The following is a 19,284-nucleotide window of genomic DNA, read 5'->3' on the forward strand; positions in this document are numbered from 1 at the left end:
AGGGAACAAAGGGAGCCTGGAGAGACAGAGAAGTCTCTAGGGAGTGAGGGGGTTGTACGGCTGGAAAGAGCGTATTTATTTATATATACACATACATACATACATATGTATACATATATAATTTTTAAAAAATCTCTGGAATCAGGCAGGCCCATAACACTTGTAATCTCAGCAGTAGGCCAGTCAGGAGTTCAAGGCCATTCGCTCCCAAATGGCCAATCTGGACTCCATGAGACTGCAGCTTAGCAGACAATAACCAGTGTCTGTGATGCACATCTAACATCACCTGTTCTCATACAGCTGATTTTTACAAATGAAAAATGGCTGTTGCTGGGCTCAGTATGTAAGGGCATCTGCCGCTGGGCCTGAAAACTTGAATTCAATCCCCAGGACCCACGTGGTGGAAGAAGAGAACCACTTCCCAATTCCTGTAGGTTGTCCTCTGACCTCCACATGCACACACACACTCAGACACAAGCACAGACACACACACACAGGCACAGGCACAGACACACACTCAGACACACACAGACAAAAGCACAGACACACATACAGACACACAGGCACACACTCAGAAACATACATACAGACACAGGCACAGACACACACACACACACAGATACACACTCAGACACATACACACAGACACACACAGAGATACATACATACAGACACAGACACACACACAGACATAGACACACAGACATAGACACACACACACTCACTCACACACCCTTGCCATATGAGGCTGACTACAACCCAGGAAGAAAGGCCTCCCTGGGGCTGGTGAGATGGCTCAGTGGGTAAGAGCGCCCGACTGCTCTTCTGAAGGTCAGGAGTTCAAATCCCAGCAACCACATGGTGGCTCACAACCATCCATAATGAGATCTGACTCCCTCTTCTGGAGTGTCTGAGGACAGCTACAGTGTACTTACATATAATAAATAAATAAATCTTAAAAAAAAAAAAAAAAAAAAGGCCTCCCTGGAAACCAGCCTGCCTGGCACATTCCTAGCCTTTGGGATTATAAGTAAGTGTGTTTCTGTCCTTTATACCGCACCAAAGCCTATACCCACTCTCTACACTATATGTGATGCCAGGAGCTGGGTTACTGGGCAACCGGCATTAAGCCCTTACTCTAAAGAGCCTGAGCTAGCTTTGATGCTAGTGGTGTATGCAACAGTGTGTGGCATCTATTCTGCAACGCTGAGGTGAAGAGCAGCCGTGGTCGACCCTCTTGCAACTGGCCTCACTTCCTCTTGATCTCCTCCCTGTCTTCCCTTCCTACACATAAATACTTTCAAAGGCTTCATTCTGAGACATGTTGCTCTGTTCTCCCCAGGAGATAACTGTATCTCACTGCTTCTGCGATACATATTTTTTGTAGCTTAATATGATTGAAATTAACACGTGGTTAGTATCCACTGAGTCTCATCAACTGCTGTTAGTTTGGACTGAAGTCAAGTTTCTCTAGAGAGAAGCTGAGATCATGCCTCAAATACGGCTCAAAACCATAAGGAGGCCACCTTGGATTAAATTCTCTCCCTGGCCTTTTTTTTTTCCCTTCAGTCATTGGATAGAGTCAGGTCCCAACAACCACAAGAATGTGTCTGTGGTTCCAATACAAGGAAGGTTTTCATTTCTGGCTCCCACCCCAGAGCCATGTTGAAAGCGTCAAGGTTTCTTTTTGAACTGCTTTGTATAGAACCTCCCACACACACACACACATAAGGATGTAGCCTTTTTTTTTGGTCTTGTCAACATCAGCTGTTGAATGACCCAGATAGAGTATCCATCTTCGGTGTTTCAACTTCATGGGTTTTTTTGATGACACAATACTGGTTTTATGTGTGTGTATGTGTGTGTGTGCATATGCATGTGTGTGTGCACATATGTGTAAGTGCCTGCATGTATGTGTGTGCACATATACATAAGTGCCTGGAGAAGCCAGAAGAGGGTATCAGATCTTCTGGAGCTAGAATCATGGGCTACTGTGACTGCATGATGTGGGTACTGAGAACCAAGCTCTAGTCCTCTAGAAGAGAAGCGAGCACTCCTAACTGCTGAGCCATCTCTCCAGGCCCTGTTCCTTATGCCATTTTGTTTCAGGGTTGGTTTGCTTTTTAATGCATATGTATCCATGCCCCTTGCATGAGTTTGTGTGCACCACATGCATGCAAGTATCCAGAAAGGCCTGAAGAGGGTATCAGCTCCTCTGGAACTGAAGTTACAGAAAGTTGTGAGTCTTGATATGGGTGCTAGGAAGCAAGAGCCGTAAGTGCTCTAACCACCGAGACCTGACCTCAGCATAACCAGAATAGAAGGACCTCCGGACCTTGAGGCAGAGATGATGCTACAGGCTCAGAGGCTGCTGGCCAGGTTATAGGACAGTTAATAAATCATAACGTCCCTAGAAAGCACAGAGGAGGAATTTAAAAATACCTTACCCTGCTCCCACAAGTGTCCAAAAGATCAATGGGCAAGAGTGAGCTACACGTTCATGCATTTACTTGCTCATGCCTTTAAACCATTAATTACATCCTAGGAACACAAAATCTAGGGGTAAACATAAAGATAGTATTAAATTGATAGATGCTAGATTTGGCATATCAAGACCCGTTTGTGGGCTGGCAAGATGGCTCAAGTACAGGTACTTGTTATGCAGGTCTAGTGACCCTGGTTCACCCCCCACATGAAGGTGGATAAAAGAAATCAGGTCTACAAGTGCACCATGGCCCATGCACGCACATGCAACGATTTCGAAACACTTTTCTAAAGAGAGGTGGAGAGTTGACTCTGCAGTTAAGAGCACTGGCTGCTCATCCAGAAGATCCAGGTTCAACTCCCAGTACCCACGAGGCATCTCAGAACCATCTGTATCTCCAGTGCCGGGAGATCCAGGCAGATCTATTTTTGTGCTGAGGTCACCTCCATGAGGAAAGAAAACACCTGGAAAGAGTTGCAAGGCACGGGGGCTGGAGAGATGGCAGGATCTAGCTTATAGGGATTCTAGTCAAGAAAATCACTCTTTGATGTCAGGAGACACCAGCATGAAGAGGCTGTGAAGAACGGAATCCACAGGACACAAGCTGTGTGCAGGTCTCAGGACGGCACCGGGCACATCTGGTGGATCGCAAGCACCTGTAACTCCAGTTCCAGAGGATCTGAGGCCTATGTGTGGCCTTTAATAAAACCTATGCATGCACTCACATAAAACACACACATGCACTCAGGCACACATCTATCAAATCGGCAAAGAAGTAAGCCTCTTGAAATGAATGTGTAGAAAGTGCACTGAGAATGTAGCTCCGTTGATAAGAGTGCTTGCCTAGCGCACACCACATCCTGGCTTCAATCCCAAGCATTACAGAACCAGGCATGGTGGTGCACACCTCGAATGCCAGCACTAGAGAGGTACAGGCAGGAGGATCAGAAGTTCAAGGTCTTCCTTAGCTTCATAGTGAGTCCAAGACGAGCTTGCGATACATAAGACTTGACATCAAAACAGAGGAGTGGACAACAACCAGATAATGAGTGACATCCTCCTAATGCCGTGCTCTTTGGCTCTGGTTAGAGATTAAAACAATTTTAAGCTTATTGTTTTCAAGTCCTCTGTATACTATTCTTCAGATCCATTTTTCTGGCCCTCAGGTGAGATTCTATATCACGGGGAGGGGAGAAGAGGGCGCGGAGGGAGACTTGAACTATATGTGAGGTTACTTTAAGACTTAAGGGTTGGGAGTGGGAACAAGACTTAGAGAGTAGAGGTGTTAAGTCGAACCCTGATAACCTGAATTTGATTCTGGATCCCATAAGGCAGCAGGAGAGACCCAACCTCCACATGCTATGACACAGACACAATCACACATACCCATGCAATAAATAGGATAAATAGATGATGGATGAGTGGATGGGTGGATGGATGGGTGGAAGGATGGATGTGGATGGATGGATGGAAGGATGGATGTGGATGGATGGATGGATAAATAGGTAAACAGACAGATAAATGATAGACAGATGGGTGGATAGATAGATAAATAGGTAGATAGACAGATAGGTGATAGATGATGATAGATAGATAGATCATAGATAGGTGATACATAGATAGATATGATAGATGTGATAGATCATAAGTAGATAGGTGATTGATAGATAGATAGATAGATGATAGATAGATAGATAGATAGATAGATAGATAGATAGACAGACAAAGCAGAACAGGGCTTCCTATCTATCCAGACTGATCCAATCCTCCCCGCCCCCCCCCCCCCGCACCTCTCCTGATTAATCTGTTCTGGAAGCAGCTGACACTGCAGGTGATATTACAGGTAAATGTGAGCAACCAGAGAGATCACCCTCAAGACTGAGTAAGGACAGTCGCCATGGCAAGGCTGAACAAAGCCTTGAAGAGAAAGGCATGTCCCTTCAGTTCCTCTGTCTTGAAGCTGTCAAACAGTGCAAACTGCTACTGTTTGATAAAGCTTGACAGCGGTGTAGTAACCAGCCTTAAAACCGAGCCGTCTGTGACAAGCCTGGGGTTGTTCCTTATCACAGTGGCCCAGATCTCTGTTGCTCTGGAGGGTCCAAGGAAGGGGCTGACATGCTGAGAGACAGAGAATCTAGACAGCAGCAAACAAGACCCCCAAACCTGCCTTCTATGTGAGCCTAGCAACACATCCTCCTACCCTGTAGAGTTCTGAGACAATGCAGCCCCATGTTACACTTGAATGAAGAACTCTGAGACAGAACACCCAGCCATGCCAGGTTCCTGGGCCCCATGTAACTGGTCTGATAGATGGTTCTTTAAAAGGGAGACACTTGCGGGAGTGTGCTGGCCCACACATTTTATTCCGGCACTCATGAGGGAGAGACAGGTTGATCTGCATGAGTTTCAAGGCCAGTCTAGGCCATGTATAGAGTTCTAGACCAGCCAGAGATACAGAGTGAGACCTGGCCCGGAAGCAGGGGCTGGTATCAGACAATTATTAAGACAGGAGACTCCTAGGAATCCCATGTTGGAGGGAGAGAAAACCTAAAATCTGCTATGACATCCAGAAGAGGAATTTGCTGCTGCAAGAAGAGATTTCACACACTTCTGACAACGCGTCAGGCCAACTCCAGAGAGCCCTATACCTCAAGGCTTTCTCTACTTAAACCTAAAGTTCACATCAGGACAAAGACAGGCTTGGAGGTCAAGTGGGCCTTCTCTTGGCTTGTTCCTCTTCCCCACGTGGCCACAGTGACTAAATCTCAGCTTTTCAATGTTGCTTGACTCTCTTAATGGGTCTGTTTTGGACAGGTGACCCAGCCTGGCTTTGAATCTAGAAACTCTGGAGTCATAGACTGTGTGAGACAATAAACGTTTTCTGTTCATGCTGCTACATGCTGAGACAGTGTGACCCCAGAGCAACACCTAAGACATATTTGATATATTATTCTTCTTTTTCCTCTGACTCTAAAGAATCTCATAATAATTTAATCATATGTCACGGGGTGTCTTCCCACATTGATCATCTGGAACTCAGACAACAGACCTTTCATCCATTTGCACATTGAGAGACTTGTCTCTTAGATGAGGAGTCTTGCAAGTTCCCCGAGAGGACTCTCAAGATAAATGGTGCCTTCAAAATGAGAAATCTAAAGAAATAATCTGTTCTAAATCAAATTAGTAACATAATGTACAGCCAAAGCGGCTGGTAAGGGAGTCAAGAGGTGCCACCCGAGAGAACCGGTTAATGTTGATAGAGACAAAGAAGGTGGCTGCCAAGAATTGGGGAGGAGGGGGGGGGGGCGCAAAACTCAGCATTTCTGCAGGCGCTTCTGCAATGCTCCACATTGCCACTAGATGGCAATAAAGTTGTATTGTGCGATCATTCACTTAGCCTGCTGAAGTACTTTCAAGAAGCGTCACTGAATAAAAGCCAAAGAAAGTCTTAGTTGCTTAGTTGACATTAAATTTTAAATTACTATTTCTGTTCGAGAATTAAAATTACATTTCACAGATTGATTTGGGGACCAAAGGTCATTTTGGGGGAAAAAAAAAAGGTGAGTTCTAATGTATTCGTTATTTATCTTAAATATTGATAGCCTAGGGCCAGTGTGAGATGGTCCAGTGAGCATCTGCTGCACAGCTTAGCAACCTGAGTTTGATCTCTGGAACCTACGTAAATGTGTAAGTAGAGAACCGACTTAGCAAAGCTGTCCTCTGACCACTTTCGTGCCTTGGCACATACACCATAAACATAAAACTCACTCTCTCTCTCTCTGTCTCTGTCTCTGTCTCTGTCTCTCTCACACACACACATGCATACACACAAAATAAACCATAAATATGTTTCTCTCTCTCTCATACACATTCACACATATAGTAATAATGATAATAATTTAATAATTAGAAATATATTGATCACATTTTATAAGCATTCATCCCGCCGATTCATAATCTTTAATTTGAGGCACATTCATTTCAATTTTTAAAGATTGATCAAAGGACAAAAGGTCACCTACAACTACAGGTCATGTCTCCTTTCTTTCCTCCCGACTAGTCCCGACTATAAGAGGTCATCTAGCTTAATAATTAAGCATACAGGCCTTGGAACTAGGTTGGGTAGGTTTAAATCCTATTTCTAGCTTGAACTGTATCTCATTAGCACCATCAGAAATAAATGAGTTTTTTAAATGAATTCGTATACACGGAGTAGTGGTAGTAACGTTTCGACAGAAGTTTCCGATATTGAGTATTTTTTCTTTAAGGTCCTTGTCTCTGAGGTACCCTGCACTATGTTAACACGTAGTAAGGACAGAAGCGTGGACCACAGCCAAGAGAACCAAGGTCCACAGATAAAGAGGCAAACGGGGTCAACAGGAATTGGTCCTTACTGTTGACAGAGAGGACACCCTCGCAGAGAATAAACTAGAACACAGCCTTCAGGATCTGAAGTCAGTGAACCTTCACCCCTATCATGGCAAAATCACTCTTATTTATCGACTGAGGAAACTCCCCCGAGACAAGCACGCAGCCATATTAGCACAGCTGAAACCTTGAACCATTCGCACACACTGCCATCCATTCACTGTGTTCTGGTTATTGTCACTGAACCTCCTAAGGAACCTGACCTTTGCTACAGCCAAGTCAGAGACAGACACAGAGAAGGAGCGGCTATGTTTGAAGCTTAGACTTATGCAGTAAGATAATAGTTTTCAGGGGCTAGAGAGACTGCTCTGCCAGAGGTCCTGAGTTCAACTCCCTGCAACCACCCGGTGGTTCACATCCATCTGTCACGGCATCCAATGTCCTCTTCTGGTGTGTCTGAAGACAGCTATAATGTGAATGTGTTCATATAAATAATATAAAACCAAAATCTTTAAAAGAAAAAAAAAGCTAATGTCTTACCTATATATGAAAAAAAAAGATAATACGTTTCTCAAGAAAGTTCCCAGCCTACTCTGCCCCCAAACAACTCAAAATCATTTTGCTGTTGGAGAAAGCCAAGGGGGGGGGGGTTGAAAGAAAAAGCAGAGAAAGATAGTGTTCATTCATGGTTACCTTGCAGTCAGTGACCAGTGTGCTCCTGAGAAGGGACTCTGAGAATGTCCCCTTGTCTCCCACCGCTGGGTTCGGAGACAGGAATACTAAAGCGCCCAAGTAGACAAAGGGCTTCTGGAACAGGATATTCAGCCCCACTGCAGGTGGAAACTGCAAACTGGAGGACTCCTCAGTCCAGCAGCTACCAGAGCTGGAGACTGTCCGCCTAGCGTGGGGGCAGATGGCTCTGTAAGAGAGCTGCAGAAGTCCCCAAATGGTGGCGGCACGATGCAGCCAGAAATACGAGATGAGCCCAAGTCTCTCCCAGTGCAGCTAGTGAGGAAACTGGAAGAATTGTCCCAGCACGTGGAAAGTCACACCAGAGATGCAGAGAAAAGCTGGGCCCTGGGAAACAAGGGAGGGTGTGGCTGGGAATACCCAGAAAGTGGGTGGATCCCACAGGAAGTGGTTTCAGCTGTTTCCAGAATAAAACAGAGATAAGGTGCTCACTTCTACCACCCAAAAGTTCAAGGCATTAGGGGTCTGGCTATGGTCCAGTTTGCTTTCCTGTTGCTGACATAAACACCTTGACCGCAAGACACTTGGGGAAGGAAAGAGTTTATTTCAGCTTATACTCCCAGCTCACACTTCTTTGTTGAGGGAAGTCTGGGCAAGACCTTAAACAGGAACTGAAGCAGAGACTGTGGAGACCCGCCTTGCTCCCAGGCTCCTGGTCAGCTGTCTTTCCTGTACAGCTCAGGCCCATTCCCCTAGGAATGGCACCACCCACAGTGGCCTGGGCCCTCTTACATCAGTTAGCAATCACGGAAACGCCTCTACAGATAAGCGCACAGGCTGATCAGATGGAGCCAGTTCTTCAACTGAGGATCTCTCTTCCCAGGTGCCGCACAGGGACAATCAAGATGGATGAATCATCACGAAAAGCTGATGCTGCCCTGCTCCAGCACCCCAAGTCATCCAGGACCCACGCTTGTTGGCGCTTTACCACCCTGGCCCAGAATACCACTCTTTAGGAAACTACTAAGGTGGCTCGCACCCCCCCCCACCCCCCCACCCCCGTTCCAGCCTGAGAGGAAGAAAGAAATAGAATACAAAGGCAAGGGCTGGTACGAGTTTATTTAATACCTCAACCCAGACCCTCCATATTGGCCCTATTCGGCACGTGCTGGGCAGCATTTTTGTATACTTGAGTACGTGGCCTGACATGGCCAACAGCTACCCTTGATTTACATATACTTAAAGAAAATAAGAAAGCTGTAGTCTCTTCTAAAAACCTTAACAGATTTTGATTTCCCCAACCATCGCGGTACAGTAACATTTTAATAACATTGTCAGCTACATTTAAAAATCTTCAGTATTAAAATGGCTCTGGCACATATATTTATTCTTTTTATTTCCAAATTCCTATGTAATTTATTCCCCCAACTTGTTTCTCCAGATGGTTTTTTAAAAAAAATGGATACAGAGGGCTGGGGTGTAGCTCAGTCGGTATAGTTCTTGCCTAGCATGCATGTTGCCTAGCAAGCATGTTGTCCTGGATTGACGCCCCAGTGCTGCATAAACCAGGAATAGAGGCGCACACCTGCAATCCCAGCTCTTGGGAGGTGGAGGCAGGAGGATCATCTTAGCTGTATATCTAGTTCAAGGCCAGCCTGGACCACGGGAGACTGGATCTCAAACAATAAAACCAAAATAAACAGAAGAGAGGTAATCCTGTGTCAGTTTGCATCAACCTGTGCAGATCTTGTCTGCTGGACCTGACGCTGAAGACCTGAAAGAACGGGCGGACTAGAGTGTGATGCTGTAGACAACCTTACTTCAGTTTCTGTGTCCTTTTATACACAATGTAACAAAGAAAGGAATGATCCAAGGAAGGCTGTTTGAGTTTTGAAAAAAAAAAAAGTGATCAGAAAAATATGCAAATTAGCACCAGTAAGCTCATACTATTAACAGGGCAGCTCTTTCCCAGAACTTTCTCAGGTCAGACCAGTTTAAACACAATTACCTGGAAAGTACTGTAGACTCTACCTGGGAAAGCACAAAAGCAAGGCAGAAGGCCACATCCACATTCAGGGTACACTGACCAGATTGGGTTCTATAGCTATGTCCAGACATCCAACAAGAATAAACATGCCTTACGGCTTGAACGTCAATGTTTAACACAGGAAGCACAAAATCACGTCCAAGAACAATCCAGGAAACAAGACACCCCTGAGATAAAAGGCCCTCTGCCTTTTCTCCTGGAGCCTTTCCCACAGTTCCCCAAGACATTCACTGTTCACCGCGGCTCGTTCTTCTGTGCTCTGACAGTGATAGGTATAGATGCACAAGGGCAGTTAGTCCATAGACTGGCCCGTGTCTACGAGATCGCTTGGCGCAAACACACAGTCGGGTTGTCCCTTGTATTCAGTACTTTTCTGCCGCTGCGATAAGACACACCATGACCAAGGCATCTTAAGGAAGACGGTCTTGTTGTTATGTTGTCTTGTGGTCCCAGAGGGTTAGCACCCATAAAGGCACGGAAGAGACAGCAAGCAGGCAGGCATATGGACCAGGATGCTGGGAGTTCACATCTTGAACCAGAAGTACAATGCGGAGAGAAGGGCAAACTGGGAACAGTGCAAAGTCTTTGGAACCGCAAAGCTCGCGCCCAATAACGTACTTCCTCTAGCAACACTACACTAGCTAGACCTCCTCAAATAGCGCCACCAACTGGGATCTAAGTGTTCAGATGCCAGAACCCTTGTGAGATGTTAACTTGTTAGCATTCCTTCTAGGCTCCGCCCATCAGTTACCTAGCAACAGCCAGGCTGGCCTGGCATGCTATAAAAAGGACTGTTTGGCTTCTGTGCTCTCCCTGATCCCTCCCTCTCCCCCTCCCCCTCCTCCAGCCCCCAGCCCCCTCCCCCTCCCTCTCCCGTCTCTCCCTGTCTCTCCCTGTCTCTCTCTGTCTCTCTCTGTCTCTCTCTCTCTGTCTCTCTTCCCCTCCCTTTTTCCGTCCCTCCTTCCTCCCTCTCTTTCTGTCCCTCTCTTTCTCTGCCTTTATTCCCTTCTCAACACCCCCCTCCCATGCCCCAAATAAACTTCATTTTATACGAGACCCATCGTACTGCTGGTACCTCAGGGTGATAGGGATGCCTCAGAATGGGCCTGCTAAGCCCCTCTCCTCACCCCGACAGCACAATACCATGTTTTACAAAACATATCCTGAGAGGTTTCTCATCGAAACCACCCAGCCCTCTTAGACATCTGAACTAGAAGTGGATGAAGGGGAGAGAGAGTGAGGCGCAGAGGCTGAACCAGGCTGTGAGTCAACCGCCAAGGTCTCCAGCAGACTGCGGACTCCCAGTAATTGACACAGTGAAGCCAGCCAGTTGTCTATTCTGTCAAGCAAGGGTGAGCGAAAGGTCACGTGAAAGTCAAGGTCATTGAAAAGGGCTTCTGGCTAGTCTCCAATGCCTCCCACTGAGACCCTGGAAGTCACGCATTAGTGTGGAGCTGTTACAGACAGAAGAGTCTGGGGTCTCAGAGCAGATGAGCATCCCTGCTGACTGTATATGAAGAAGAAATACATCGACGAGGTTTGAAACCCAAGAGTGGGGCAGCTAATGGTTAATTATATAACACAGCAGCAAAACACGTTAGTGTTTGCATACTGTAATTATTCTCCTGATGGCAGCGCAGGAACCTGTAGTTAAAGAGAAACCAGTAAGTCTGGAACTTCTGTTCCTACCTGGTGTTTGCCCTAACCCTGGCATTGCTGGCACCATCTCATAGGGAAAGTTTCTCACATCTTGTCTTGTTTATAGGAAAACTGCACATCCTATGCCCTTTAACCACAGTGACGGAAGTGTAAATTATAGAGAAGCCAGAGAGAGGGCTCAGTAGGTAAAGGCACTTGTCACCAAGCCTGGAGGACCTGAGTTTGAGCCCTTGTACCCACATGGTGGAAGGAGGTATAACCTAAGCCTACCTCTGACCTCTGACCTCCTCATGTGTACTGTGACATACATGTGAAAACCCCTCCACATGCACACAGAATAAATAAAACTAAAAAAAAAAAAAACAAAAAAACCTTCAACTCTGGCAGTGGTTGTGGCACAAGCCTTTAACCCCAACACTTGAGAGGCAGAGGCAGGAGGATACCTGTGAGTTCTAGGCCAGCTTCCCTTCCCCCTCAAAAAAATTAAGTCAAAATTACAAACCTGGAACTTGATCTGTAGACCAGGCTGGCCTCGAACACAGAGATCTGCCTCGGCCACCTAGTGCTGGGATTAAAGGCGTATGCTACAGCCACCCAGCATAACATGCATTTTTAAAGATTTCCTTTTTTTTTTTTCTTTAATGTGTGTATGTGAGTTTGCCTCCACATCTGTGCCTGGGCGCTCACAGGAGCTCCCCTAAAGCTCCCCTAAAATGGTTCCGTGAGCCACTAGCCATGGGTGCTGGAAACTAAATTTGGGCTTTCTGAAAGCGCAATTAATAGCTAAGCTTTCACTCCAGCCCATAAAATGACATTTTTTTAAAGTTAGAGGTTGGTGTTGAGAGGAAATTTTTTATTTATTTGTTTTATGTGCTACAGCTCATGTGTGGAGTTCAGAGGATAACCTGTAAGAGTTGATTCTTCCCCCTTGCTGAGGCAGGGTCTCTCTTGCTTCCACTATTCCTAAGTAGGTACTCCAGGCTTGCTGGCCTGATGGCTGCCGGATGGCTCCTCTGCCTGGACAACCCCTCTCACTGTAGGAGAGTGCTGGGTTACTTACAACTGCATCCCGCTTTTCATAGTCTGCAACTTCAAGGAATCCAGCTCACCAGGGAAGGATTTCTCTCTCTCTCCTTCGCTGCTATTTTTTCCTGGCTGAAGAATCTACAACAAAAGTCAGATTCAGATTCACCGAAGAAAACCACGCAAGCTGTGTTTCGGTTTCCTAGATCTAAAGAGGTGAGGCCACTTGTGAACGTCCAAGTCGGAGGAAGTGAGTGGTGTTGGGGACAGAGATGATTAGACAAACAGGTTTGTCATGAGCCCATGATAACCTTCGGAGAGTTCGGCTAGTCTGGCTCCTTCTCTCTGTCCTCAGCTTTTGGTAACAAGAACGTTCCTCTTCTCTAATTACAGGGTGAGCACCTCTCACAGTCTGGATTTCATGACCTGCTTCAGGGGAAGGTCTGAGAATTCTCTCAAGGCTCGCCTGGAGGACGGGGAGAAGCCTGGAGGACGGGGAGAAGCCTGGAGGACGGGGAGAAGCCTGGAGGACGGGGAGAAGCCTGGAGGACGGGGAGAAGCCTGGAGGATGGGGAGGAGCTTCCCTCTTCTTCTAGGTTTTCTTTTTCCTTTCTATCTTCCTTCCTTCCTTTCTTTTTTTTCTTATCTCCCCTTCCCTTTCTCCCTCTTGCTCTGGCCCATAGTTTCTATATTATTTGTTTCTCCTTATGGATGGTTGTGAGCCACCATGTGGTTGCTGGGATTTGAACTCATGACCTCGGGAAGAGCAATCTTAACCACTGAGCCATCTCACCAGCCCCTTCTTCCAGGTTTTCAAATGACACGATGCTGCCTATGGAGAGCACATCTTAAACTCCATCATCAGAGCCAATATAGCAATAGGTAAAATCCAAGACACTTGCTCTCTACAGGAAGTTAAAAAAAAAGATAGAGGCTAGGGAGGTAGCTCTGTTGGCACTGGGCTTGCCAAGCCGGAGGAGCTCAGCCAGAGTCCCAGCTCCCGCAAAAAAAAAAAAAAAGCTCGCTACCCTTGCCTTACTCGCTACACTCCCGAACTACGCTGGCGGGCCAGGAAACCTGGTCCCAGGAAGAGGTCATTCTCAAAAAAACAAGGTGGGTGGCACAGACTCACACACACACACACACACACACACACACACACACACACCCTCATACAGACATACATGCAGGCAAAACACCAAACTGGAGTCACAGACAGTTGTGAGCTGCCATGTGGATGCTGGGAATCCAATCAAATCTGGGCCATTTGGAAGAGCATCCAGTGCTCTTAACCCCTGAGCCATCTCTCTAGCCCCTAGCCTACTTAGTTTATTATCCAATAATATATAAAAAACAATCTTTACATTTACTGTTAATCATCGCATAAAGTACACCCTTGCTAAATAATATAAAAAAGAGACCTGATGTGTAAACATGCCTTCCTTTAGAGCTGCTAGAGGTGAAGGTAAGAAGTAAAAAGATTTAAAAAGTGTTTATCATGGAACTAGAAATTATAAGTTGACTGATAAAAGAGCAGAGCCACTAACTTCTAGGACATGACTTGATTTGGAAGCTAAACACCGGTCAAGTTATTCTCCTGAAACTGACCTCCGAGTGTAACAGTTTAATATTGAAAACAATGACTGGACAACCTCTAAAGGAGCTGTCTTCCCGCCCAGCTTACAACGTGAATTTTTATGTTGTCACGTTTTGAGGCGAGGCCTCCTGTATCTCCACATTTTAGTCGCTGTTCCGTTGCTGTGACAAGACACTGAAGGCTGCAACTCTTATAACTGGGGCCTAAACTCACTTAATTAAACTCACTTAATTAAACTCACTTAATTGGGGCTGGCTTACAGTTTCAGGGGTTCAGTCCATCATCATCGTGGTGGGAGCAGGCAGGCAGCTGGCAGGCAGACATGGGGCTAGAGAAGGAGCTTGCAGCGACATCCTCATCTTCAAAGGCCACTCCCAGTGACATGCTTCCTCTAACATGGCTACACCCTCTAGTCCTGTCAAATAGCACCATTCCCTGGTGACCAAGCATTCAAATCTCTGAGCCTATGGAGTCATTCTCCTTCAAACAACCTTGAACTTCTGCTCCTCCACACCCAGGCTGTGCACTCAGGTTAAATGCAGTATTGGGGATGAATCCCAGGGTTGCATACACTCTCCCAGCCCCCAGCAACCAACTTGCAAGTTGAGTTCCGTCCTCAGATCCCATCAACTGCTTGGTTAGGCCCCAAGGTTTGTTTTTATTATTGTTATTACTACTATTGTCATTATAGTTAGGGTTGTTTAGGTTTTTGTTTTTTAGATTTGTTTAGTTTTATGTATATGAGTGCTCTTTCTGCATGTATACCTGCCTGACTGAAGAGGGCGTCAGGTCCCATTACAGATGACTGTGATTGCTGAGAATTGACCTCAGGACCTTTGGGAAAGTGGCCTGTGTTCTTAACTGCTGAGCCATCTCTCCAGCCCTATAGTTAGGGTTTCTATTTTTGCAATGAAACACCAAGACCAAAAAACAAGTTAGGAAGAAAGGATTTATTTGTCTTACCTTCCACATCACTGTTCATCATCGAAGAAAGTCAGGACAGGAACTCAAACAGGGCAGGAACCCAGAGGCAGGAGCTGATGCAGAGGCCATGGAGGGGTGCTGCTTGCTGGCTTGCTCATCATGGCTTGCTCACCTTGCTTTCTTATAGAACTCAGGACCATCAGCCCAGGGTTAGAACACAGTGGGCTGGGCCCTCCCCCACTGATCACTAACTAAGGAAATCCCCTATAGCTGGATCTCATGGAGGCATTTCCTCAATAGAAATTCCCTCCTTTCAGATGACTCTAGCTTGTGTCAAGTTGACCTAAGACTAGTTCAGGGCACTTACCAATATTTAAAAGCATAAAAAGAGAACGATGTCTACTCCACCCTAGGGACCCTCAACTCTAGTAGCAACTGGCTTGAGCTGTTTGATGAAGGATGAAGGTAAGGCATGAATGCTTTCCAACTGGGATGCAAGGTCAAATGTCATTAATTACGTCCCCTGATAATATGGCTGGCTGGTCCAAGAGGTCTGGAGTGGGGGTGGGGTGGAGGTGGAGTTAGACCTTCACACACCCAGTCACCCCAGGAATGTCAAGGATGGATCACACATAGATGAGGTGAGGAAGTCATGCCTGGAATGGTGAGGATGGATCACATATAAATCAAACTGTTAGGTCTCAAACCCAAGACAAACAGCTAACAGAGGTTACTATTACCATATCAAAGCTGACCCTGGCCACCAAGTTTTCCCACCATCCCTGAGTCTCTACCCATTCCAGGGTCCTCCTGGCTGGCATACTCCACCCCATACCCTAAACTTCTCCAGCCACGAGGCTGGACTGGGTTTTCCCTTCCCCCAGCCTCTCTGGCTCCTATACAATTCAGCCATTTCGGTTACATTATCTCTTAGCCCAGGCTACCCCTCTTTGTTAGTGTCTCCTTTCTTGCTTTCCCTGCCTCTCTCTCTCCACATAGTCCAGCTCAGTCTGGCAATGTTCACTCTGCACTCTCCCAGATGCCTCTTTTTGTCCATATTCTGTATTCTCTCTTATGTCTGTCACAAACCTTCTCCTCCACCATACCTAAGAACATCCTGAGCTCCTCCCATTTCTTTCTCTTTTTTTCCATCCATAAATCATCCCCAGAATGGTGAAGATGTGTACGGTTAGCACTCTGTCTAAATTCCATCTTACAATTACCTGGCAACAGCCAGGTAGGCCTGGCCCACTACAAAAGGGGCTGCTTGCCCCCTCCTCCCTCTCTTACTCCTTCCCGGCTTGCTTCTCTCGTGCCCTCTTGGGCTCTTCCCTTCCCCCTTCCCTTCTCCCTCTCTCCCTGTGGTCATGGCCGGCCTCTACTTCTCTGCTCTCTCTCTCTCTCTCTCTCTGCCTTTCTCTGCCTCTACTATCCACTTAACTCCTCTCCCCATGCCCTGAATAAATTCTATTCTATACAATATAATAGTATAGAATGTGGCTGGTCCTTCAGGGAGAAAGGATGCATTGGCATGGGCCCACTGAGGCACCCCCCCCTCACCACACCCCCATAGAACATGTTCTTATACCTCTTTGTCTTTTTATAATCACATTGTGTGCCACACAGATGAGGTCACCCCAGGAATGGAGGGTAGATCACATATAGATGAGGTTACCCCAGAAATGATAAGGATGTATCTCACATGGATGAGGTTACTCCAGGAATGGTGAAGATGCATCACACATCGATGAGATCACCCCAGGAATGGTGAGAATAGATCACACACCCAGTCACTCCAGGTAAGGACGAGTTACACAGAGATGAACTCACCCTGGAAATGGTGAACGTGAGCCCCCTACAGAGAGGGTTAGGGCATTTGCTGAAAATCCCTGCCACCGAGATCAGAGAAAACGGAAAAGGTTAAATACGGAAGAGACCTTCAAAGGTCACCTCCCTCTTTGCATGGAAGAGGAAGCCAAGGTCCCAGAAGGCTGCGTATCTCTCACAGAGTGCATTTACAGAAAAACCCAACCCAAGACTGCAGGCGCCTTCCACTGAAGTAACAGAAATGGGAAGGGGAAAAAAAAAAAAAAAAAAAAAACACTGAGTGAGTCAGGCGAGCGGGGGACACGGTCTCCCTTCCCCCTACCTCGGGGTGGTGGCAGGCAGCCAACTGGAGCTTGCTGCATATTTAATTTAAACCTTTGTCTGCCCTGGCAAGGACAAAGTACAATCTGTTTTATGTAAAAAGTCTTCCCTGAGGAAAGCCTCAGCCTCCAGCTGCGAAACTGATTGATGTTCTTAACTCCTCCCCCCCCCCCCCCCAGCCTCTGTGGGGATCCGAGGTTGCAGTTTCCAAAAAAAGAGTTGGGGGGGGGGGGAGGAAAGCACTCCAAACAAACAAGCAAAACAAAATTTCTTGCTTTTATTGTGTTACTCTCAATCTAGGAGAATTAGCCTGAAACTAGAGGGAGAAGCCTACAAATAAAGCCTATATTTTACAAGCCGATTTCAGAGCCCCAGATGGGAGGGGCTGGGACAGCAAGCTGCCGCGGGAGGCTGGAGTCTCGTCTAGGAGCTTTGTCTACAAGCTCCTTCTGCCTTGCCTTAGATGGCCTAATCTAATCAATACAGATACCAAAACGTCCTAAAGATGCCTTAAAGTGAAGCCTTCGTGTCAAGGAACATCACCGTTGGAAATGGTCACCGAACGTGAGATGGAGATTAGGAGTCACCTTGTTTTGAGAGCTCTGTGGATTTCCGGGTAGCCTGTTTCAGAGACCCTGATTTGGGAGATCATATGTCTTGCAAAACCAAGGCGTGCATTGTTGCAACTCAGTTTGGGGTCACCTCCAAGTGTTCCTGGACCTTCTAGACTTCTGCCTTAGACTGAAGCACTTAGTGACCTCAGTCTCAGCTGGCGCTCAGTGTTCAAAGGTTAGCGTCGAGGTGCGCTGAGGAGACCCAAAGGGGGCGGAACCACCCTGCATAGCATTAGACTTTTAACTCTGCTCCCGCCCTCGGTCCCCTGTATCAGATTGGTTGGAAGGAGAGCGTGGGTTAAGGGGGCATGGACCTGCCTTCCCCTTTCTGGTTCAGGAGCCAAACTTCATCTTGGAGTCAGAACAAAGCCATGGCCGGATCACACTAAGGAGCTCCAGCCTGTTTTGGGACAGAGCCAGGACCCAGAAACCATTGCCATGAGCCACCAGCTGGCTGCGGTCCCGGAAAACTTGTGCAGCTGCCGCACAGGCCAGACTGGGCCTGCACACTGTCACAGTGCCAGGCCCTCCATTAAGGCCCCCGTCTCCGCTCACACCCAACTTGCCCCGCGTACTTTGGCATCCTCCTGCCTTGAGGTGTGCCCTGGGATTACAGGGGAGACTTCAGAACCACCGAGTGACCTGCCTCCTCTTATCTTTCTGGGAATTACACAGTTGTTCTGGAACCCCTTGGAGAGGTCAAGGTAGATGGCTCCAGTCGCTGGTCTGATGAAAATGGAGGATTGAATCATTTCCCTTAACTCTGTGTGGTCTAATTTAAGTGCCTGTCATTAGTACTTCTAAGGAGAACACAGGCGCCCTAGCCCTGAAAACTGAAATCCCTCTCCGAAGGCCCTAATGATGGGGACAAAAAAAAAATCAATGAATGGCCACATTCACAGCTGTTTCCAGAAGTGTTTCCTGCTTTCTTGGACATTAAGCTCCAGTAATAAAGTTAACAACAGTACAATCATCCCGAGAAAAGGTCAAAGAAGAGGAAAATCTGTTTTGAAAAAAGATCCTGCCATCTCTTCCACACACCCGAGATTATCTCGCCATGCAGTGAGTGATTTCTCCGGGTAAACGTTCCCATTGACCCTCAGTGAGATGATCTGAAAGATCTGGCTTTTGCCCCAGTTGTATGAGTCCCTCTCCTGCTTGAGTATAAGCCTCCAGAAATCTGACAGACTGTAACAAGTCCGTCTTTAAAGGATTTGTGTGTGTGTGTGTCTCATGAGCACACACAGGTTAGAGTACATACACGAAGGTGCCAGCAGAGACCAGAAGAGTGCCAGGCAGTTGTGAGCCTCCAGACATGGGTGCTAGGAAATGAACTTTGGTCTTTGGCAAGAGTTCTTCTTAACCACGGAGCCATCTCTCCAGCTCCCCAAAGCTGCCTTTCGAATCCCTTATCATCAGGCAAAGGTCTACAGGCGTTCAATAAGCCTGGGTCTTAAGCATCTTTCCTGATATAGGAAACAGGGCAGGATGCCACAGTGGGGTCAGTGACCTAGAGTCCCTGTGGAGGGTGACCCAGTAGTGCTGAAGCTGTAAGGACAAGAAAGACTTCCAGGAAGCTGGCAGCGAAGGGGAAACGGTGGCTATGTTGCTTAGTGAAGTGATAAGCACACGTTAGCAAGTGTGCTGAATTCAGAGGGCTGTGTGGATTAACTATCTGGGAATGTTTCTGGGAGGGGGTGGGGGGTGGGGGCAGTAACTGTTGAGCTCA

General features: G+C 46.9%; 1 long non-coding RNA gene across 2 annotated transcripts; it reads right to left on the minus strand.

Moving 5' to 3' along the window:
* Positions 1–8,643: 8,643 nt before the first annotated feature.
* On the minus strand, positions 8,644–16,838 carry 1110002J07Rik (RIKEN cDNA 1110002J07 gene). 2 transcript variants are annotated; one of them, NR_138561.1, is made up of 5 exons: positions 16,624–16,838; positions 14,833–14,843; positions 14,130–14,284; positions 12,310–12,413; positions 8,644–10,119 (listed from the first exon to the last, which is right to left on the minus strand). It is a non-coding gene; the product is annotated as an RIKEN cDNA 1110002J07 gene (long non-coding RNA). The 2 variants fall into 2 exon arrangements; NR_138560.1 differs by having other exon boundaries at positions 14,833–15,449.
* Between the last annotated feature and the right edge of the window lie 2,446 nt (positions 16,839–19,284).

This window comes from Mus musculus, chromosome 10 (assembly GCF_000001635.26).
Source record: "Mus musculus strain C57BL/6J chromosome 10, GRCm38.p6 C57BL/6J".
NCBI classification, from domain to species: domain Eukaryota; kingdom Metazoa; phylum Chordata; class Mammalia; order Rodentia; family Muridae; genus Mus; species Mus musculus.